The sequence below is a fragment of the Ranitomeya imitator genome, chromosome 8 (genome assembly GCF_032444005.1).
Source record: "Ranitomeya imitator isolate aRanImi1 chromosome 8, aRanImi1.pri, whole genome shotgun sequence".
NCBI lineage: Eukaryota > Metazoa > Chordata > Amphibia > Anura > Dendrobatidae > Ranitomeya > Ranitomeya imitator.
In genome coordinates, this window is record NC_091289.1 from 124,534,765 (window position 1) to 124,559,707 (window position 24,943).

Below are 24,943 nucleotides of genomic sequence, written 5' to 3' on the forward strand. Positions count from 1 at the left end.
TTCCTTCCAGAGAGCCAGACATTAAACTGTTGTGATTTTGTAAGCCAAGTGGAACTTCTACAATGAGAAAATTCCTCCAGTCATTCTTCAACACACAGAAAAAAAAAAATCTTTAATAGGAGGATCCCCTGAGGCTCAGAGTTTTTAACTTGGCCAATGGTGCTGGCTTTATGTCTGTAAGTGCAGCCAATGTTCAGGCCTGGCCTGTGTCATGTGCTAGAATCCTCCCCTCCTCTCCTGCTGCTGCCTTTTCAGAAGACAGAAAAAAAATCTCCAGTTCATGTAAGGTCTGCAGTTCTCAGAGATGCACAATCTCAGTCTCCAGCAGACCATGGTCTTTTCTTAAATGCTGGAATGCCTGTCGATCATAAATGGACAGAATACATTGTAAGTACCATCCTTTAAATATCTTGTAGGTAGCTCATACTTGATAGTCATTATTTATTGGAAAGAGCTCTCTTATTATGCATGGATGATACAAAATCAGAGCGGGGCTCATTACAGAAGACTAACCCAGCCAGTGTATGAACATCAATGGAACATTGTTTCCTTAACTCATTTCCTAGCAGGTTGGCCTATAGTACAGAAATGAGCTATTTCACCACCGAGTACATCAGGGTTGATCATTATTATATTTCTGTATTCCTACTATACATAATTAATCCTAAATTTAAATATCATGTCGCGGCAGATTGAGAGTTAAAAGACTGAATTGATATGTTTTATAAGTATATATGAATAAATAAATAATATATTTTACTTTTGCCTTTACATGAACTTTACTATATGCTACATGTGCTTTTTTATCTTTCTCCTTTTATAAGATGACATTGAATCCTTGTGAGCAAACTGTGTAGGGGTGTAGAACGGTATGGTACATTGTGATACAAGTTGCATGTGGGCGTAATGCAGCAACAATGAGTCTGGGTTGTTTTTTTTTTTTGCTTATTCACTTTATGGCCATGACTTCAGAATCAAATATTTACATTTAAAACCCAAATAGCATGAAAAGAAGACACAAGCAAAAAGTCTTTAAAAGTAATTCCAAGACTTAATTGATTTAACTAACATATAGTCTATAAGTTCAGGACAAGGTTACAATCGATGGCCAATTGGCAGTTTAAAGTAGATCGATTCCGGTTCTGGTTGTTTGTGACATACAGCAGTTTGCTGATACTGTATCTTGTTCTTTAAGAAAGTATTACTTTGTGTAGGATTTTGCAATTCATTATTTCCGTCAAGAATCGGTGCAAAAATATTTCTTGCGTCAACTTGGCTTGTTTATTGTGGCAAAGGTATCAATGGGATAGTGAGATGGTATTACTCGCTGTGTATTGTTGTTTTATACCTTACAAGGGCTTCAAGGAGATCAATTGAGAACATGATGTAATATAGGGAGTGGTTGCATTGAGCAATGATGGAAATTGTAAGACCTGTGGAAATAATGTGGCAGAAATCAGAAAAATTAGGATATTTATGCTTGTCATTTTACATGAGAATTACACATATGTACACAAAAATATTTAGAATTGAGAGTCCTCAGTGGTTGATACCTTTTAATGGCTAACTGAAAAGATGGTAACAAATTGCAAGCTTTCGAGACTACACTGTAACATATGTACACAATGATCTGTGCACGTATAAGACAATTATAGCATCACGTGGACGAAATCACATTTTCAATTGAGGTCCTCATATTGATGAACGTGCTTGAAAAAAAGAGAATGATGACTTAAATCCCAATATTACAGCTCCCTCCTCTTTTCTTTGTCTGTTTAGTGTTACCGTCTGCCTTCCCCCACCCCCTTCCATCACCCACTATGTTGGAGACACCTGAATGCCGACAGAGTGATCCGTAGAGGTTCAGACTGTCTGGAATGTGGCCATGCACCCAGACTTAATGTGTAGCCATAAAGCAGACAGTGCTACAATGCCTGCCTGTGAATCCTCACATTGTACCTACATTACAAAGCGGGATTTCGCACTGCAATCATGTTGGCCACTATCTTCTATTCATCGAAAATATATATTTATATTTTTTGTTTCGGTGGGGAGATGATCGGAGATGTATAGAGACAAGTAAGAATAAAAAATGGAGCAGCACTTCCAAGGCGAAGTGAAAGAAAGATAGTGAAGACTTATTCGTGTGTCCTCATAGGGATCAACTTTCTTTTTTTATTCTTGCAAAGCCTACAAAGTGCTACCTCTTTTTTTTCTTATTCACTGGATAGTGTCCTTAGCAAGAGGCTCTTGGGGACTTTACACTAATACTTGGATACCTGCTTTCTTCATTTTTTTTATGATAGATAGATAGATAGATAGATAGATAGATAGATAGATAGATAGATAGATAGATAGATAGATAGATAGATAGATAGATAGATGGATAGATAGGTTTTAAAGTCACACTTTAACATGCAAAGCTGAGTTTAAAGCTCCCAAGCCAAAACCCAAAACCTCTGACATGCAAAACTACAAAAGATGGAGGCAACACTCCAAAGTCAGATACTGAGAAAAAAAATGATTTTAAGAAGCCCATGGGATGTTTTGGCTAAACAAGGCAGAGGTCTGTCTTTGACTGCCATTTTTAGCCAAAATGTGGCATGGGCTGATTAATATTACATTTTTCACCATTTTACTTTGAAGTGCTGCCAACATCTTTTGGAGTTTTTTGCGACATAGATAGATGGATGGATGGGTAGATATAGATATCAGAATGCAAAAATGAAGCAGCCTTGGCTCCAGCAGTAGGTGCAATCACCCAGCTATCCATCAATGTATCTTATTGCCTATATTCCAAAAAGGGAGCTGCCCTCTTTCTTGTTAAACTACATATATATCGCTAGATGGATGGGTGGATAGATAGATTTTCTTTTTATGTATATGTGCCGCTAAATTACTTTGACCCCCTAATGATCATATGAATATTGCTCCTCCAGAATCTCCTTTTGAGGTGTCTAGAATTCTTAGTTTACTGTTCGGATTTCTGTCATTAATCTCCAAACTAAATTACTGTAGTCCAGCCAGGTCTTTTGTGTCTGTGTAAAGTTAGACACAATTGGTGAAGGATCCACTTGTTTGCTTTGTCTTTACCAGCAGCATGAATAGCTCCCCTGCCTTTCTTCTTTATTGGCCTGGAGTCTGGACGACTTGGATCTTTGTTTTAGACAGACACATTTGATTGGAACATCTTTTCCTCCTTGTTGTACTAAGTACAAGTCATGTATGTATTTTTCTCTAGCACTAAGTGCTCATTTGTTGCAAGTAAGTGAGTGTTCTTGTATCTGTGTGCGTTCGTGTATCTGTGTGTGTTCTTGTATCTGTGTGTGTTCGTGTATCTGTGTGCATTCATGTATCTGTGTGTTCCTGTAAATGTGTGTGTTCGTGTATTTGTGTGTGTTCATGTATTTGTGTGTATTCCTGTATCTGTATGTGTGTTCCTTTATCTGTGTGTGTGTTCCTGTATCTGTGTGTGTGTTCCTGTATCTGTGTGTGTGTGTTCCTGTATCTGTGTGTGTGTGTTCCTGTATCTGTGTGTGTGTTCCTGTATCTGTGTGTGTGTTCCTGTATCTGTGTGTGTGTGTTCCTGTATCTGTGTGTGTGTTCCTGTATCTGTGTGTGTGTTCCTGTATTTGTGTGTGTGTTCCTGTATCTGTGTGTGTGTTCCTGTATCTGTGTGTGTTCCTGTATCTGTGTGTGTTCCTGTATCTGTTTGTGTGTTCCTGTATCTTTGTGTGTGTTCCTGTATCTGTGTGTGTTTTCCTGTATCTGTGTGTGTGTTCCTGTATCTGTGTGTGTTTTCCTGTATCTGTGTGTTGTCCTGTATCTGTGTGTGTTCCTGTATCTGTGTGTGTTCCTGTATCTGTGTGTGTTTTCCTGTATCTGTGTGTGTGTTCCTGTATCTGTGTTTGTGTTCCTGTATCTGTGTGTTGTCCTGTATCTGTGTGTGTGTTAGTGTATCTGTGTGTTAGTGTATCTGTGTGTGTGTTAGTGTATCTGTGTGTGTGTTAGTGTATCTGTGTGTGTTAGTGTATATGTGTGTTAGTGTATCTGTGTGTTAGTGTATCTGTGTGTGTGTTAGTGTATCTGTGTGTTAGTGTATCTGTGTGTGTGTTAGTGTATCTGTGTGTGTTAGTGTATATGTGTGTTAGTGTATCTGTGTGTTAGTGTATCTGTGTGTGTTTTAGTGTATCTGAGTGTGTTAGTGTATCTGTGTGTGTGTGTGTTAGTGTATCTGTGTGTGTTAGTGTATATGTGTGTTAGTGTATCTGTGTGTGTGTGTTAGTGTATCTGTGTGTGTGTGTTAATGTATCTGTGTGTGTTAGTGTATCTGTGTGTGTGTGTTAGTGTATCTGTGTGTGTGTGTTAGTGTATCTGTGTGTGTTAGTGTATCTGTGTGTGTGTGTTAGTGTATCTGTGTGTGTGTGTTAGTGTATCTGTGTGTGTGTGTTAGTGTATCTGTGTGTGTTAGTGTATATGTGTGTTAGTGTATCTGTGTGTGTTTTAGTGTATCTGTGTGTGTTAGTATATCCGTGTGTGTTTGTGTATCTGTGTATGTTCGTGTATATGTGTGTTTGTGTATCTGTGTGCATGATCATGTGCGTTTAAATGCATGTATGTGTTTTCATATATATGATTGTGTATGTTAGTGTGTATCTTTGTGTGTCTGTGTCGGTCAGTATGCAGGTAAATGCCTTTGTGTGTATATGTATGTTTGTGTCTTTAAATGTATATGTCTGATGATGTCTCTACATGTATGTGTTTACACGTGTCCACTTGCATGCATGTGCGTATCTGTATATGTATGTTTTTATCTGTGTGTATGTGCATGGATGTGTTTGTGTGTATGTCGGTGTGTTTAATGCATGTATATGTAGGTATGTTCATACACATAGGTGTGTGTATGCCCTTGTGTGTCAGTGCATGTTTATATCTGGTAGGGTATGTCCTTGTGTGTGTCTGTATATGTCTAAATTAATATGTTTGTACTTATGAATGTATGTTTTTTGTTTATGTCCATATACAGGGTGGAGCGCGGTAATTTGCTGATTTGGGAATGAAATAAAAAAATTATGATCATTACAAAAATTTATTTTATATTTTAATTATACTGAACAGTAATGGAATTTTTAAATTACATGGTTTTAAATAGTGTATCTGGCAAATGTCGACCTTCGCTATCCACACACTGCTGCATACGTTTTCTGAAGTTTTCATGAACTCTAACAAGCATGTCCACTGGTATTCTGCCAATTTCAGCTTCAATATTGTTCCTTAGGTCTTCCAAGGTGTTGGGACGGTTGATATACACCTTAGACTTCAGGTAACCCCAAAGGAAAAAATCGCATGGGGCTAAATCTGGTGAGCGTGCTGGCCAGTTCACATCTCCCCTCAAAGAGATAAGCCGTCCAGGAAACATTTGCCTCAAACAATTCATGGTAACCCTCGCTGTGTGTGCAGTGGCACCATCCTGTTGGAACCATGTATCCTCTAGTTCCATTGCCTAAAGAGCCGGCTGAAAATAATCCTGTATCATAGACAAGTACCGTTCGGAGTTCACAGTTATGGCACGACCATTATCCTGAAAAAAGTAAGGACCAATGATGCCTACTCGTGATATGGCGCACCACACAGTGACGCGGTCCGAATGCAGAGGTCTCTCGTGAACTTCTCTGGGGTTTGTTTCACTCCAGTAACGCATATTTTGTTTGTTTACACACCCACTGAGGTGAAAATGTGCCTCATCAGAAAAAAACACAATTGCGTCACGGGGTATCGTTGCTAACATGTCTTCACAAGAGGTCCGCCGTGTCAAATAGTCCCATGCTGACAAATGTTGGACCACGCACATTTTATACGGGTGAAAATTCAGTTCATCATGAAGAATCCGGTGGAGAGAACGTCTTGAAATGCCAAGAGCAAATGATTGCTTCCGAGCAGAGCGTTTCGGAGATTGCAGTACTGCTGCTCTAACTCTCTCGATGTTTTGTGGTGTTGTAATCCTTCTCTCAGGTCCCCTTCGTACACATGACACATTCCCTGCTGTTCTGAATGCATTCACCCAATTTACAATTGATTGCCATCCAGGAACACGTCCGCGTGGAGGAACAGCGAATTGTAAACGAAAAGCACGCTGCACTGCAATGATCGAGTGGGCATTTGAAAAATACGCTTCAACACAAAATGACCTCTCCTCACGTGTCCACTGCATGATGGCAACTGAAAGGCAGAGGAATACAAATCTCCCATCAGCCACTGTAAGCCACACCCACTCTCCCCTCTCTTCGACCGACAGTGCCGCCACAGCATGCAGTGCAAAAAAGCAAATTACCGCGCTCCACCCTATATATCAATGGATTGGAATGTTTTTGTATGTGTTTATATGTTTATCTGTGTGCATATGTGTATGTATAAACATGTGTGACTGTGTATATGTGTATTTGTATCCAATGGCATACTATATACCTAAAAATGTTTCATATCAACTACTTTTTAAAACTTTACTACATTTTTATTGTGCTCTATATATATGAACAGAATTCTCTTTGTCTAAAGCACTTGGTATGTACAAGGTAAGTTGATAAGACAAAAAGAAATAGAAAATCCTTGATCCAGATATAGTTTGATTTTACACACCCTCCATACCTGGTCTGATCATTGCCAGCACTATGTCTGTGCCTTGTTACACACGCATGTACTGTACCGTACTCTGGATTAGGGGACTGGGTGTATTTTGCACCATTCCGATATAATAGTGCTAATATCAGCATCTAGGAACGTTTTTCCAGATAAATAAGGTGCTACCAGATGCCGTCTTGAAGCACTTTATGGTGTCAATTTAAATATGAAGTCCTTTCATCCCCAGTCTTTTGTAAGTTCTTCCTTTATCAAATGATTACATCCAGCCAGTTTTGCTGCTCGAAGATTGAAGCAAGAGGCAAAACAGAGCCAGATGACTTTTCTTACTGCTATGATCTCATTACTCTATGCCTGCTAGGTAGAATTTAGCAAGAGAGGGAGAGATGGAGAAGACATTGGTAGAGAACACAACGACGCTATGGGACATCAGAAAGAAACCTATTGTGTCCTTGTTTGATTGTGTAGGCTGATGTATGCTATTGAATATTCATAACGAAAAGATTTAACCCACAAAATACCATTAGAACTTCACATTTTTTTCCAGGCAATGTCACACCCTAAAAATCTATTTAAATGCAACCTGTTTCGCAATGGCAAATATTTTGTTTCATTTTAATATGTGTTAAAAGCTATGGCCCATGGCCATTTTATTCACTTCTGTAAACAGCTGCTGCTTCTGGGATAAATGGATTTTCTTGCTGCTTATGAAAACGAAGTACCAAGTGCCTGAACGGTTTACGAGTTCATTACTTGGATGATTTTGATCCTGAAATGAAGTTGAGGTTGAAGACATAGACTTAGTAGACAGTGCTTGCTTTGGCAATTGCTCTTTTTGAATAATAAAAAAAAAATCCGATATAATATTATTTCCATCATCTCAAGCATAAGACGTGCCCAGATTATGATATTTTCTGATGTATTATTGTTATGGAGTCTGGAAAATAAGGAATGGAACATGGGTAAAGGTGATTCAAATATAAGTATTGAAAACGGTTCTTTACCAATAAGTATCGGCCAAACAAGTGTTCATAGGACCGCATGCTCCACGTAAACATGCCACCAATATATCAGCTAATTTGTGTGGGCTTAACAAAATTATAGATTGACAGAGCATCTAATATAAATAAGGGTGGGATTGCACGAATCACCCTCCAATCACTGGTCTCCACTCAGTGTCAATTAGTGTCCTATAACCTTAATCTACCCATTACAGGCTGTTTATCTGCCCTTGTGAAAGGACTCATAGGGTAATAAAACTCATGATTAATTATATCAATAGTTATCACTAACAATGATGATTACTTGTAATCACTTGAAATATCTCAACTGGTTTGTGGGTCAGGAAAAATTCCCTCCCCACATAATACCTACAGGGGGTCAGTGGTAGAGATGAGCGGATCAATTCCCTGGGCTCCAGTACATCGTCCAGGTCATTGGTACCTGGCCACAAGACGAGAAACCTGCAAATTTCTTACCTTCTGGTGTTCCCAGCGCGGCATCTAATTAACCAGGGCTGATATGACATCATCTTAGTGACGTGACGCACAGATGACATTGTGTCAGCCCTGACAAATCAAATGCCGCATCGGAGACGCTGGAAGGTAAGAGATTTGTGGGCCTCCGGTCTAGTCGCAAGGAACCACTGAACTGAATTCTGGACTGGAGTCGCAAGAAATAATTAGCTAAACTCTAGTCAGTGGGTTTAGTTTTGCCTTCCTCTGGATCAAAGGACTAGCTATGAGGTGAATGTGATGGGCAAAATTCTTTTTTCAAGCAAGGTAATTTTAGTCCTGAACTATGACTAAATGTCAATGAAAGAAACAGATATTTTACCTGTGTAATATTGGACAAATAAGGCTAAACTCACTAAAAAGGTAATAAGCCTCAAAGAAACCTATAACTGCTATCCAAAATATGCTACTGGGAGGTACGGAGAACACGTAAACAGAGGGTTGATGCTTCCTAACTATTCAATTCATATTGTCACCGTGTCACTGTAGTTGGGTTTCTTTGTTACACTGTTCATTGCTGACATCAGTGAGGAGAAATTTTGCAGTTGTAAGGCACAAATCAAGATGATCGTATTTATGGCATACTAGATGGAGGCCCAATGCTATCGCATCGGGAGGGTGGTAATGTCACGATGGGAGCAGGCTTTGCAGCTTTAAGAATCCCCCCCCCCCCACCCATGTGGTGCCTTTGCTGCTTTCCTTCCATTGTCATTGACATACTTTTTAGGAGGAACCATGTCGGCATTTATATTTGCTTTTTAAAGGGGTTTTCCCACGAACAAAAGTTAATTTTAAAAATTGTCTGTTTACGGCGCATAGCACATCTCCTGGGCAGGGGAGGAAGCAAAAGACAATACTGACATTACAGCCGGAGATCGCAGAGGATACATTTTGTGAGGTAAAATATTGTTTAAAAACAGTCAGTGAAATATTTTACCTGACAAAATGAATCCTCTGTGATCCCCTGCTGTAATGTCAGTATTGTCTTTTGCTTCCTCCCCTGCCCAGGAGATGTGGTATGCTCCGTACACAGATAGACACAGACAATTTTTAAAATTAACTTTCATTCATGGGAAAACCCCTTAATGTGACCGGTTTCCTCTGCCTGTACACACATCGTGAATCTGCCGCCGGGATCAGCCGAATGATTCACTGCACCTGTGCGGAATTCACGCAGGCACAGTAAATCAGACCACCGCCATCTTTGTGCAGACAGATAGCGGCAATCACATTAAAACTGTGCATGCGCTCCTCCTGTACAAAGATGGCGGTTGTCAGTGAACGTTTGTGTTTCTGTGGGGGGTGCGTATGGAATATACAGTGTGTGTGTGTGTGTACTGCGTACGGCGTATACCGTGTGTGTGTGTGTGTGTGGTGCGATGGAGTTCCGCTGGTGGTACCGCGCAAGAGGCTAGTACCACCAGCAGTTTCCATATTGAGACACCCATCACTTGGGTGTCCCAATATGACAGTCGATGAACTTCCGCGCTTGGAATTCTGGGATCCGGACACATCTGGATGGAACAGGATGTGAAGACATTACAAGGTAAATATTTATATTCCATATGTACTACAATTCTATGGCGGACAAGTAAAACTGCATTCTAGATTTGTAGACATCCAAGACAAAACGTATTGCATTGCAATGCAGCCATTGTGTCCACAAGTATGCAACCTAGTCATGTAGACCCATCTTAATGATGTTGTTTAGAAAAACCCATTTTCAAATGTTAATAAAAAAATTCATAAGGTAAAAAGTGTAGGCTCTTTGTCCAGAAACCATTTCTTTTAGAAAGACTGGACTTGGGCTACAAAGAGCATCACTCATCTGGAGGTCACTGCATACATGTATTATATGAGCAGTTCAATAAATACTCAATTTCCTCTAGGATGGCGCTGCAGGAAAATCAAAAACTTATTGTTAAACAGATTGAGATCCCAGAATGCTGTGACCCATCTATAATGTAATGACATTTCTAACTAAACTTCTACAACCCCTCCAAGCATGTCATGGCTGAGGTTAGCGCAGCAAAGCAGACAAATGGCGAAGTTCAGAATTTCCATTATTGTTCCCTGGAAATAACTCATTGTAGTGTAACCTTCAAGTTTAGTACAGAAAAGTTAAGGATTAGACTGAATTTTTTTAACACAACTAATTGAAGAATATACTTATATTACTGGTAAAATCAGATAAAATCTTTCAATTTCAGAGTCATAATCTTTAGTATACAATGGCTAAAAATGGGTGTGAGAATCAAATCTGAACACAGCAGATCTATCATAGTAACTCACATAAGGTTGTGAAAGACAACCCAGTACACCGGGATGTGTGTTGAGGCACCGCTTCAGTGGTTTTTTTATTTCATGGCTGTCGTGGTGCCACTAATCTAAGTTTCCTGCCCCAGCTGCCATCTTGCTCTGATATTGGAGCCAGTTCGGTCATTGTCCTGAAGATTTTAACCTGTTGGATCGCTTTAGTGTTTGCTGGGCTATCCAGAAGTCACAAATCAATTTAAATCTATGAGTGAGGGACTCTTCAGCGTTTGTGACTAGGGATGAGCGAATATACTCGTTACTCAAGATTTCTCGAGCATGCTCATGGGTCCTCCGAGTATTTTTTAGTGCTCGGAGTTTTAGTTTTTCTGATAGCCAGCATAAGTACATGTGGGGGTTACCTGGTTGCTAGGGAATCCCCACATGCACTTAAGCTGGCTAACAGATGTAAATCATTCAGCTGTGGCGCTAAAAACTAAAACTCTGAGCACTAAAAAATACACAAAGGACCCCCGAGCATGCTCGAGAAATCTCGAGTAACGAGTATATTCGCTCATCACTATTTGTGACCATTGCCTTTGACTTCCAGTGTATAGATTTTTCTACACCATTGCATGGAATAGTGTATTGGAAAAGAGAATAATCCTGTTAACTCTATAAAATGAGTTACTTTACTTGAATTCCATTAAAAAATAATCATAGCAAAGCAGTAGTAAATGTTGATGCGTGCAGACTAACAAAAGACTATTCTTAAACGTCTGACAATTTTTTTATGGAATTCAAATGAAGCAACTAATTTTATGAAGTTACCAGTCTTATTCTCTTTTCTCATGGACTATTTGCCTGGCTTGCAGGTTCTTTGAGTTTTCATATGCAATAGTGGAGACATCCACTTGGTGAGTAGAAGTCTTTTAATTCCATGCATGGAATAGTGCAGTTCACTATTTATTTTACTCACTTATATAGCGCCATTAATTCCATAGTGCTAGATTACCTAACACTATGTCTTTGGAGTGTGGGATGAAACTGGAGAACCTGGAGGAAACTCACCCAAACACAGAGAGAACATACAAACTCCTTGCTGATGTCCTTGGTTGGGTTTGAACCCAAGACCCCGGAGCTGTAAGGCCCATCCCTCTTTTCTTTAGATTACACTTTCTTGGTCTCTGTCTGACGCATTCGTTGTATTAATCTTGAGATTTCAAAGTTATTTGCTAAACTTTTTTAGTTTAATTGTATTCTAAAACGTACATGGGTGTGGAGTCTGGTGAAGATCTTTTTTTCTGTTGGAGGTTTTTTTTGTTAACTCAACATCTGCAATAATTTTTAAGCAAACAAGCATTTGAAACTGGAAGAGTCTGCCTCGAAAGACTCATGGACATAGAAAAATACTGACACCTGGACTCTCGTAGGACTTATGGCGAAGTAGCCACATAGTGTTTGAAGGTGGGATTAGTGGCTACGTTTTTGACAGATCAGCTTTAAAATTCTATTTTACAGATCTATAAAGACCTTACTTGATGGCTTATTATAACAATAAAGATATGTGTCCAATAGAGAGTACAGACTCAGTACCCAGGTGGACTCAGTATACCTGGCTCCTATCTAGCACAAAAACCTTAAGGGTATGTGCACACATTAACATAGTTAGTAAGGCCGAAAAAAGACATTTGTCCATCCAGTTCAGCCTATATTCCATCATAATAAATCCCCAGATCTACGTCCTTCTACAGAACCTAATTGTATGATACAATATTGTTCTGCTCCAGGAAGACATCCAGGCCTCTCTTGAACCCCTCGACTGAGTTCGTCATCACCACCTCCTCAGGCAAGCAATTCCAGATTCTCACTGCCCTAACAGTAAAGAAGCCTCTTCTATGTTGGTGGAAAAACCTTCTCTGCTCCAGACGCAAAGAATGCCCCCTTGTGCCCGTCACCTTCCTTGGTATAAACAGATCCTCAGCGAAATATTTGTATTGTCCCCTTATATACTTATACATGGTTATTAGATCGCCCCTCAGTCGTCTTTTTTCTAGACTAAATAATCCTAATTTCGCTAATCTATCTGGGTATTGTAGTTCTCCCATCCCCTTTATTAATTTTGTTGCCCTCCTTTGTACTCTCTCTAGTTCCATTATATCCTTCCTGAGCACCGGTGCCCAAAACTGGACACAGTACTCCATGTGCGGTCTAACTAGGGATTTGTACAGAGGCAGTATAATGCTCACATCATGTGTATCCAGACCTCTTTTAATGCACCCCATGATCCTGTTTGCCTTGGCAGCTGCTTCCTGGCACTGGCTGCTCCAGGTAAGTTTATCATTAACTAGGATCCCCAAGTCCTTCTCCCTGTCAGATTTACCCAGTGGTTTCCCATTCAGTGTGTAATGGTGATATTGATTCCTTCTTCCCATGTGTATAACCTTACATTTATCATTGTTAAACCTCATATGCCACCTTTCAGCCCAAGTTTCCAACTTATCCAGATCCATCTGTAGCAGAATACTATCTTCTCTTGTATTAACTGCTTTACATAGTTTTGTATCATCTGCAAATATCGATATTTTACTGTGTAAACCTTCTACCAGATCATTAATGAATATGTTGAAGAGAACAGGTCCCAATACCGACCCCTGCGGTACCCCACTGGTCACAGCGACCCAGTTAGAGACTATACCATTTATAACCACCCTCTGCTTTCTATCACTAAGCCAGTTACTAACCCATTTACACACATTTTCCCCCAGACCAAGCATTCTCATTTTGTGTACCAACCTCTTGTGCGGCACGGTATCAAACGCTTTGGAAAAATCGAGATATACCACGTCCAATGACTCACCGTGGTCCAGTCTATAGCTTACCTCTTCATAAAAACTGATTAGATTGGTTTGACAGGAGTGATTTCTCATAAACCCATGCTGATATGGAGTTAAACAGTTATTCTCATTGAGATAATCCAGAATAACATCCCTCAGAAACCCTTCAAATATTTTACCAACAATAGAGGTTAGACTTACTGGCCTATAATTTCCAGGGTCACTTTTAGAGCCCTTTTTGAATATTGGCACCACATTTGCTATGCGCCAATCCTGCGGAACAGACCCTGTCGCTATAGAGTCCCTAAAAATAAGAAATAATGGTTTATCTATTACATTACTTAGTTCTCTTAGTACTCGTGGGTGTATGCCATCCGGACCCGGAGATTTATCTATTTTGATCTTATTTAGCCGGTTTCGCACCTCTTCTTGGGTTAGATTGGTGACCCTTAATATAGGGTTTTCATTGTTTCTTGGGATTTCACCTAGCATTTCATTTTCCACCGTGAATACCGTGGAGAAGAAGGTGTTTAATATGTTAGCTTTTTCCTCGTCATCTACAACCATTCTTTCCTCACTATTTTTTAAGGGGCCTACATTTTCAGTTTTTATTCTTTTACTATTGATATAGTTGAAGAACAGTTTGGGATTAGTTTTACTCTCCTTAGCAATGTGCTTCTCTGTTTCCTTTTTGGCAGCTTTAATTAGTTTTTTAGAGCTTCAATGGTGCCATCCTGCTTTAGTAGTGCAAATGCTTTCTTTTTACTGTTAATTGCCTGTCTTACTTCTTTGTTTAGCCACATTGGGTTTTTCCTATTTCTAGTCCTTTTATTCCCACAAGGTATAAACCGCTTACACTGCCTATTTAGGATGTTCTTAAACATTTCCCATTTATTATCTGTATTCTTATTTCTGAGGATATTGTCCCAGTCTACCAGATTAAAGGCATCTCTGAGCTGGTCAAACTTTGCCTTCCTAAAGTTCAGTGTTTTTGTGACTCCCTGACAAGTCCCCCTAGTGAAAGACAGGTGAAACTGTACAATATTGTGGTCGCTATTTCCTAGATGCCCGACCACCTGCAGATTTGTTATTCTGTCAGGTCTATTAGATAGTATTAGGTCTAAAAGTGCTGCATACTCAATACATTGAGTATTTCCATTGGCTTTTTCTGCATCACAAGCATAAAAAAGGCTGCGTACAATACATCCATTTTTTGTGTTTTTTTTCACTTGTTTTTCCCCCATTATTTGAAAGAGTTAAAAACATTGTAAGGGTAGTTGCACATGACAGTTTTCTCGCCATCCCCCCCCCCCCAAAAAAAAAAAATTTCTGATCGGAGTTTGATCAGAGTGGGATCAGTTTTTCTCACAGGTGGATGAAAAAAAGTTTTACCATCTTCTCCATTTTGTCAGTCCATGAAAATTGGACCACTCGTTTCAATGAAAGAATCGGACATATGCACAGTCCCATAGAATTACATTTGAAAACCATGGAGAGCACTCGTCTGATATAATTGGTCATGGGCACAAGCTCTAGAAATGCTGAAAGAATTGAAGTGCTGCATATTTGAAAAAAATGCATTGATTGTTAAAATCTGCAAAGGAAAATGTTTTTACACTTGAAAACGTGAAAAAAAATCAATGTGTGAACAAGCCTTGAGAATTAAGGAGGATAAATCTTTTTAAGGCTATCGAGTTGCTATGTTTTTGCTCCTATTGCCCAGGTGTTAGATTATCAGAAGGGGCATTTGCAGAATAGAGTACTTTTTTATACTAATTAGTGGACATAATTAGAATTAGTAGACATGTTCTTGTAAAATAACGCATTGTTATGTTTTTTGGGAATGAAATGTGTTAGCACATGTAAAGGGAAATTGAGAAAATTTGTGGCAAGAAAAATAGTTGTGCACTATCTCTAGATGCAATGAAGCTAGAAAGTTCACATCTTGAATGGGAGGAGTTGAATGAATATGTTTAGGCTTCGTAGACGTAGGGGAACTGGAAGAATAATAGGGAGCTTGTTCATTTGCTGTATTCCGCGCATAAAATGAATCTGCTAAAGTTTATTTGCAGTGGGCCATAAAAGATTAAAATGAGCTCTTTCTGCTGCCTCAGCAGTCCTGCTCCTCGCTGTCTGTGCAAGGGACACTTGCTCTTTTATTCCCTGCAGCTTGTTTTTTTTCACTTTGTGCTTCACTGGTGCAAGGGAAACAAAGATTTCAGAACCTTCGTAATTGACGAAGGCGGACTTTTCATTTTAGATCATGGCGACTGTTTTAGGTAACGGAGTATTTCTTTGCACATATTGTGAACTTTTGCAGAGTGCTATAAGTACGTGACACATTAAATATCAAATGCAAAAATGTGTCTTCTGTTTTTATAACAGATGGCTGCTGTAAAGTGTCGTCTGTTTAAAAAAAAAAGAGCGAATGAAATGGTGCATGTTTTTTAAAATGCCATGTATTGTAGGCACAAATTGGGTTTAGCATCCATTCTGAATATTCCACTGAAGGCAGTAAAAATGGCGCTATAGGGCCACTAGAATATAGGGAAACACACCTGTCTTGGCTTAAAGCCCCCCACCATTAGACCTGGATGGGTGAATATTGATCATTCCTAATGTATAGTTATCATTTATATCATTACTTTATCACTTTGCCATGAAACACCTACATTTAACCCCTTAGCGACCGCCGATACGCCTTTTAACGGCGGCCGCTAAGGGTACTTAAACCACAGCGCCGTTAATTAACGGCGCTGTGGAAAAAGTCCATAGCGCCCCCCAGAGGCCGATTTTCTCCGGGGTCTCGGCTGCCGAGGGTAGCCGAGACCCCAGAGAACATGATTCGGGGGGTTTTTAACCCACCCCGCATTTGCGATCGCCGGTAATTAACCGTTTACCGGCGATCGCAAAAAAAAAAAAGCGATCTTTTTAATTTCTCTGTCCTCCGATGTGATCGCACATCGGAGGACAGAGAAAAGGGGTCCCAGGTGGCCCCCCAATACTCACCTAGCTCCCCCGATGCTCCTCGTGTCTCCCGGTGGGCGCCGCCATCTTCAAAATGGCGGGCGCATGCGCAGTGCGCCCGCCGGCCGGCACCGGGAGAATCTTTGGGGTCTCGGCTGCCGGGGGTAGCCGAGACCCCAAAGAGCATGATCGGGGTCGGTATTACCGACCCCTGTTTTGCGATCGCCGGTAATTAACTGTTTACCGGCGACCGCAAAAGAAAAAAAAAAAAAAGTAAAGTGTAATTCTCTGTCCTCTGATGTGATCGCACATCAGAGGACAGAGAAATAGGGGGATTCGGGGACCCTAGCATACTCACCTAGGTCCCTGGATCCTCTTGCTGCTCCTCCTGGCCGCCGGCAGCAGAACATGGCGGACGCATGCCCAGTGCGCCCGCCATCTGTCTCCATCTGCCGGCCGGCAGGAGAACAGCAGTTGGGGCTAAAATTAGGGTTAGGGGTAGGGTTAGGGTTAGGGGTAGGGTTAGGGGTAGGGTTAGGGATAGGGTTAGGGCTAGGGTTAGGGCTAGGGTTAGGGTTAGGGGTGGGGTTAGGGGTAGGGTTAGGGGTAGGGTTAGGGGTAGGGTTAGGGCTAGGGTTGGGGCTAAATTTAGGGTTAGGGTTGGGGCTAAATTTAGGGTTAGGTTTGGGGCTAAACTTAGGGTTAGGCTTCTTTCACACTTACGTCGGTACGGGGCCGTCGCAATGCGTCGGCCCGACATACCGACGCACGTTGTGAAAATTGTGCACAACGTGGGCAGCAGCTGTAGTTTTTCAACACATCCGCTGCCCAATCTATGTCCTGGGGAGGAGGGGGCGGAGTTACGGCCACGCATGCGCGGTCAGAAATGGCGGATGCGACGTACAAAAAAACGTTTCATTGAACGTTTTTTTGTGCCGACGCTCCGCCAAAACACAACTGATCCAGTGCACGACGGACGCGACGTGTGGCCATCCGTCACGATCCGTTGGCAATACAAGTCTATGGGCAAAAAACGCATCCTGCGGGCACATTTGCAGGATCCGTTTCTTGTCCAAAACGACGGATTGCGACGGATGCCAAGCGACGCAAGTGTGAAAGTAGCCTTAGGGCTAGGGTTAGGGTTGGGGCTAAAGTTAGGGCTAGGGTTGGGGCTAAAGTTAGGGTTAGAACTGGGATTAGGGTTAGGGTTTGGATTAGGGTTGGTATTAGGGTTAGGGTTGGCATTAGGGTTACGCTTGGGATTAGGGTTAGGTTTGGGATTAGGGTTAAGGTTAGGGTTGTGATTAGGGGTGTATTGGGATTAGGGTTAGGTTTGAGGTTAGGGTTGAGATTAGGATTAGGGGTGTGTTGGATTTAGGGTTTTGATTAGGGTTATGGTTAGGGTTGACATTAGGGTTGTTTTGGGGTAAGGGTTGTGATTATGGTTAGGGTTAGTGATTAGGATTATGGATGAGGTTGGGATTAGGGTTAGGGGTGTGTTGGGGTTAGGGTTGGAGCTAGAATTGGGTGGTTTCCACTGTTTAGGTACATCAGTGGGTCTCCAAACACGACAGCCAATTTTGCGCTCAAAAAGTCAAATGGTGCTCCTTCCCTTCTGAGCTCTGCCGTGCGCCCAAACAGTGGGTTACCCCCACATATGGGGCATCAGCGTACTCGGGATAAATTGGACAACAACTTCTGGGGTCCAATTTCTCTTGATACCCTTGTGAAAATAAAAACTTGGGGGCTACAAAATCTTTTTTGTGAAAAAAAAAATATTTTTTATTTTCACGACTCTGCATTCTAAACTTCTGTGAAGCACTTGGGCATTCAAAGTTCTCACCACACATCTAGATAAGTTCCTTGGGGGGTCTAGTTTCCAAAATGGGGTCACTTGTGGGGGGTTACTACAGTTTAGGTACATCAGGGGCTCTGCAATTGCAACATAATGCCCACAGACCATTCTATCAAAGTCTGCATTCCAAAAAGGCGCTCCTTCCCTTCCGAGCTCTGCCGTGCGCCCAAACAGTGGTTTACCCCCACATATGGTGAATCAGTGTACTCGGGATAAATTGGACAACAACTATTGCAGTCCAATTTCTCCTGTTACCCTTGTGAAAATAAAAACTTGGGGGCTACAATATCTTTTTTGTGGAAAAAAAAATATTTTTTATTTTCACGACTCTACATTCTAAACTTCTGTGAAGCACTTGGGCATTCAAAGTTCTCACCACACATCTAGATAAGTTCCTTGGGGGGTCTAGTTTCCAAAATGGGGTCACTTGTGGAGGGTTTCTACTGGTTAGGTACATCAGGGGCTCTGCAAACGCAACATAATACCCGCAGACCATTCTATCAAAGTCTGCATTCCAAAACGGCGCTCCTTCCTTCCGAGCTCTGCCGTGCGCCCAAACAGTGGTTTACCCCCACATATGGGGTACCAGCATACTCAGGACAAATTGGACAACAACTTTTGGGGTCCAATTTCTCGTTACCCTTGTGAAAATAAAAATTTGGTGGCTAAAAAATCTTTTTTGTGGAAAAAAAAATATTTTTTATTTTCACGGCTCTGCATTATAAACTTCTGTGAAGCACTTGGGCATTCAAGGTTCTCACCACACATCTAGATAAGTTCCATGGGGGGTCTAGTTTCCAAAATGGGGTCACTTGTGGGGGATTTCTACTCTTTAGGCACATCAGGGGCTCTCCAAACGCGACATGGCGTCCGATCTCAATTCCAGCCAATTCTACATTGAAAAAGTAAAACGGCACTCTTTCTCTTCCAAGCTCTGCGGTGCGTCCAAACAGTGGTTTACCCCCACACATTGGGTATCAGCGTACTCAGGAGAAATTGCACAACAACTTTTGTGGTCTAAATTCTCCTGTTACCCTTGTGAAAATAAAAATTTGTGGGCAAAAATATCATTTTTGTAGAAAAAATGCGATTTTTTTTTTCACGGCTCTACGTTATAAACTTCTGTGAAGCACATGGGGGTTCAAAGTGCTCGCCACACATCTAGATAAGTTCCGTAAGGGGTCTAGTTTCCAAAATGGTGTCACGTGTGGGGGGTTTCCACTGTTTAGGCACATCAGGGGCTCTCCAAACGCGACATGGCGTCCAATCTCAATTCCAGCCAATTCAACATTGAAAAAGTAAAACGGCGCTCCTTCCCTTCCAAGCTCTGCGGTGCGCCCAAACAGTGGTTTACCCTCACATATGGGGTATCGACGTATTCAGGAGAAATCGCACAACAACTTTTGTGGTCTAATTTCTCCTGTTACCCTTGTGAAAATAAGAATTTGTGGGCGAAAAGATCATTTTTGTGTAAACAAAAGCGATTTTTTATTTTCACGGCTCTACGTTATAAACTTCTGTGAAGCACTTGGGGGTTCAAAGTGCTCACCACACATCTAGATAAGTTCCTTAAGGGGTCTAGTTTCCAAAATGGTGTCACTTGTGGGGAGTTTCCACTGTTTAGGTACATCAGGGGCTCTCTAAATGTGACATGGTGTCCGATCTCAATTCCAGCCAATTCTGCATTGAAAAAGTCAAACGGCGCTCCTTCACTTCTAAGTTCTGCGGTGCGCCCTAACAGTGGTTTACCCTCACATATGGGGTATTGGCGTATTCAGGAGAAATTGCATAACAAAATTTATGGTTACATTTTTGTTTGTACACTTGTGAAAATAAAAAAAATGGTTCTGAATTAAGATGTTTGCAAAAAAAAGTTAAATGTTCATTTTTTCCTTCCACATTGTTTCAGTTCCTGTGAAGCACGTAAAGGGTTAATAAACCTCTTGAATGTGGTTTTGAGAACCTTGAGGGGTGTCACACTTCATTATTTTCTATCATATAGACCCCTCAAAATGACTTCAAATGTGATGTGGTCCCTAAAAAAAAATAGTGTTGTAAAAATGAGAAATTGCTGGTCAACTTTTAACCCTTATAACTCCCTAACAAAAAATTTTGTTTCCAAAATTGTGCTGATGTAAAGTAGACATGTGGGAAATGTTATTTATTAACTATTTTTCATGACATATCTCTCTGATTTAAGGGCATAAAAATACAAAGTTTGAAAATTGCAAAATTTTAAAAATTTTCGCCATATTTCCGTTTTTTTCATAAATAATCGCAAGTAATATCGAAGAAATGTTACCACTAACATGAAGTACAATATGTCACGAAAAAACAATCTCAGAATCAGCGGGATCCGTTGAAGCGTTCCAGAGTTATAACCTCATAAAGTGACAGTGGTCAGAATTGCAAAAATTGGCCTGGTCATTAAGTACCAAATTGGCTCTGTCACTAAGGGGTTAATGAACATCTGTCTTATTGAAGATTCTTTACAAAAGATTGAAATGGCCACTGTTTCCTTAACAACAGTATATAGTGCCAAATCTCTGACTGACCCTAAGGAGCAACCACGAAAACTGCAAAATTGCAAATGCTCATGAAATAAATCTCGATGGGATTGTATGATCCCTTCTGAAATCACTTCTGTAATTATTGTATTAACTCTAAGGAATCGTACAATAGCCACACCATAGAAAATGTGTATTTTAGCTAAAGCTGCTAAAACATAACCAATCTAGATTCCAGAATCCCATTTTCCTCATAAGCCCACAAGCAAAAATTCAGGGTTGCCCTATTGACAACTTGAATAGATAATAAGTTATGTTAATCATGTTAACTATTCTGATTACTTATTTCGGACTTGTGCTCCACAGAAACATTGCACTGTCCGCATGTCATGGTAAATTTGGGGTTCTTGGGCGACTTACTTTTTACAGTGAATCAGTAACTGTGTTTATATGTTTGTTTATTTACCAGTGTGCTGTTATTGTAGTTCTATTGAGTCCACTCATGACGGTGGCAATCCCATATGAAGTACGTGTGAACAGTATGTGATATATAATTTCTTTACTTTTTGAATCATGTTCGTGTACATATGGTGCAACATTTTTGTAGTTACCAAAGGTATTGTTTGATGACAGTTCCATTGTCTTTAAAGGGAACCTGTCACCCCGTTTTTTCAGTATGAGATAAAAATACTGTTAAATAGGGTCTGAGCTGTGCGTTACTATAGTGTATTTTGTGTACCCTGATTCCCCACCTATGCTGCCGAAATAACTTACCAAAGTCGCCGTTTTCGCCTGTCAATCAGGATGGTCTGGTCAGATGGGCGTGGTGACATCGCTGTTTCTTCCCCCAGATCTTGCATACATTTCCGTTGGTGGCATAGTGGTTTGCGCATGCCCAACTTCTGAATCCACTGCGCAGGCGAAGAAAAAACGCGCGATCTGCGCTATTTCCCTGGTGATCCGTGGGGGCGGCCATCTTCCTGAGGCCGGGCGTGCGCATATGGAGTCCTCTGCTGCCCAGGGCTTCAGGAAAATGGCCGCAGGATGCCGCGTGTGCACAGATGGAGATCGCGGCGGCCATTTTCCTGAAGCCGAGTTCGCATCTCGGCTTCAGGAAAATAGCCGCCGCGATCTCCAAGGATTAATACTTGTAAGCCATCTGTATGGGCATGCAGGTCCTATGAAGCTGAACAAAATGATACCTTGTTATCTGTGACCCAATTTCTTATTCTAAAAGAAATACACTTTTCTCTTATATGCAAATGACCTCTTCCAGGCTATGGGCGGACACTGATCTGTATGAGATATAGAAGACCGGGCACACTCTCTTGAATGCAGTGACAAGTGGTGGACACCGCGTAATGCAGTGACAAGTGGTGGACACCGCGTCCCGAGGCATATACGCCCCGTCACATTTTTGATCCTCCATATGAGGTAACCGTCGTGCCACCATTATACACGTTCTATTGCCTAACCATTACATTTGTGCCTACTGCACATATCAAGGCTAATCTATTTGAACACTGATGAAGGTCTTGACAGATCGAAATGTTTGTGATATGACTACTGTATGTATTGTACATTAAAATTCTTCACTTCATTCAAGAGAGTGTGCCCGGTCTTCTATATCACATTCTAAGGTTTGGGAACCTACCGGAGGCACCTACGTCTCTGACTGTGCTAGCAATTTTCCTGTTGTATAACTGATCTGTATGAGTCTCTGCCTCCAGAGATTATCGTAAACAAAAGGGACATTACCAGTGTGAGACAACTAACTAACACAGAACAGGAGAACTGAACTTTGTTTCCTTACAAACACATTTTTTGCTTCTTTCTGAACTCTGCTGAATTGTAAAAATATTGCACCACTGTCTGCCTGTGAGCTGGAAGCTGAAGCTGAGAGGAACCTGCACATGTCAGGTATAATAACACACAGCTGTGCAGTGAGACCAGGAGAGCAGACTGTCTGTCATTACTAGTCTCACACTTGTAACTCCCCCTTTTAATTATAATAATCCCTGGAGGCAGATTCTCATAGAAATCAGTGTCCGGTCCATAGTTCTGAACAGCTCATATACATATAAGAATAATGTTGATTTATCTGGAATAAGACATTAGATTGCAGATATCAAGGTATATTTTATTTAGCATCCTATAATCTACATGCCCATATAGACAGCTTAGCAGGATTTATGTATTTGCATTTATAATGCTATTACAGGCATTATCGGCACTGTCCCTATTGGGGCTCACAATCTAGATTCCCTATCAGTATGTTTTTGGAGTGTGGGAGGAAACTGTCATACCCAGAATGTAACAACGCAAACACAGAGATCCTTGGTGGGATTTGAACCCAGGACTCAGCACGTCAAGATTGCGGTGCTAACCACTGAGCCACCATAATGCCCAGTTAAATCCTACTGACAGATTCATTTTAAAAAAGGGAGAACTGTTTTGAGCAATGATTGTCTTCTGTTTTTTGTTATCTTGCCCAATTTCCCCAGACCATGATATAAAAAAAAGCGACTATTAAGCGATTCTCTATAGTGTTGAGCATTCCGATACCGCAAGTATCGGGTATCGGCCGATACTTGCGGTATCGGAATTCCGATACCGAGTTCCGATACTTTTGTGGTATCGGGTATCGGTATCGGATCCATAGTAATGTGTAAAATAAAGAATTAAAATATAAAATATTGATATACTTACCTCTCCGGAGGCCCCTGGACATCACCGCTGGTAACCGGCAGCCTTCTTTGTTTAAAATGAGCGCGTTTAGGGACTCCCATGACGTCACGGCTTCTGATTGGTCGTGCGCCACTCATGTGACCGCCACGCGACCAATCAGAAGCCGCGACGTCATTCTCAGGCCCTAAACTCCTCATTCTAGGAATTTAGGACCTGAGGAATGACGTCGCGGCTTCTGATTGGTCGCGTGGCGGTCACATGAGCGGCACGCGACCAATCAGAAGCCGCGACATCATTCTTAGGTCCTAAACGCGCTCATTTTAAACAAAGAAGGCTGCCGGTTACCAGCGGTGATGTCCAGGGGCCTCCGGAGAGGTAATTATATCAATATTTTTTATTTTAATTCTTTATTTTACACATTAATGTGGATCCCAGGGCCTGAAGGAGAGTTTCCTCTCCTTCAGACCCTGGGAACCATCAGGATACCTTCCGATACTTGGTGTCCCATTGACTTGTATTGGTATCGGGTATCGGTATCGGCGATATCCGATACTTTTCGGGTATCGGCCGATACTATCCGATACCGATACTTTCAAGTATCGGACGGTATCGCTCAACACTAATTCTCTACTATTCTTTCTTCAGGCGTTGAATATTTTTTTTTAGCAATGATTGTATGAGTCCTATCCTTACAAAGTGACTATAGTGGAACTTTCTTACTATTGCATTTCCTATAAATGGCCAGACTCATCTGTGAAGGATGTATTCAGGGGAATTTGATTGCTTGCTGGGGTTCCAAAGCATTAAACAATGTAAGAGTTTTTCACGTTACAAAGATGGTGAACTTTGTGTTTATTCACTTAGCAGAATGATTTTAGATCACATTATTTTTCTACAATGCAAAACCCATAAGAGCCGGAACCTCTAGAATTAGACCTTCCCCAGCAGGATTTATAATGATCATTTATGATCATATTAAGAAAAAATATCTTCTATTCAGACATCTCATCTAATCTGTATACTCTTTTGATTTTACAGAAGTATATATTTTTTTTGGTTTATTTTTGTCTGATTTTTTTTTTCTGTCGCGCTCAGTTTTCCTTTTATGAAATGACGACTCCCCAATGACAGCTTATGTCTTATTCACATGAGAGAGCTTGGTTCAATGACATCTTTCTTCGTGAACTTATTACAGATTCAAATGCATTAAATCAACACCACATTTTCAATTCTAATTGGTCTTGTGTGGAGGGTTGAAGTAGGAAAATAAGAGTTCTTTGTAGGCTGTCTGCCCTGAGTCAATTTTCCTTTGTCCTTTTTGTGTAGTTGACATGATTTAATACAAATTAATAACATAAAGCAAGTCAAATGCAATAAATGATATAGAGGGGAAAATAACTCAATACAAAAGAAGAGATATTAGTAATAGATACAACTTTTGACAAGATTGAATGGAAGCTAAGTTGACTAAGTATAATTTGGTTAAGAGGCAGCTGTAAATAAGATAACCTTTTTCCCACTATATGAACAAGTTCTCTTTATGAACATCTTATAATGCTGATATTGTATTCCTGTGGTGCATGTGATAAGATGACGTGGTATTTCATTTGTGTTTGCCAGGGACTCGTGAGACCATCTGTAGTTGTTAACCTCTAGAAGCATTTTATTTTTGGCGAACCGTTTTTG

General features: G+C 40.8%; 1 long non-coding RNA gene across 1 annotated transcript in view; it reads left to right on the forward strand.

Moving 5' to 3' along the window:
- The first annotated feature begins 280 nt into the window (after nucleotides 1-280).
- LOC138647249 (uncharacterized) overlaps nucleotides 281-24,943 on the forward strand; it is a 118,274-nt gene continuing 93,611 nt past the window's right edge. Inside the window, exon 1 of the long non-coding RNA XR_011314934.1 lies at nucleotides 281-387. This is a non-coding gene — a long non-coding RNA (uncharacterized lncRNA). The remainder of the gene's footprint in view (nucleotides 388-24,943) is intronic.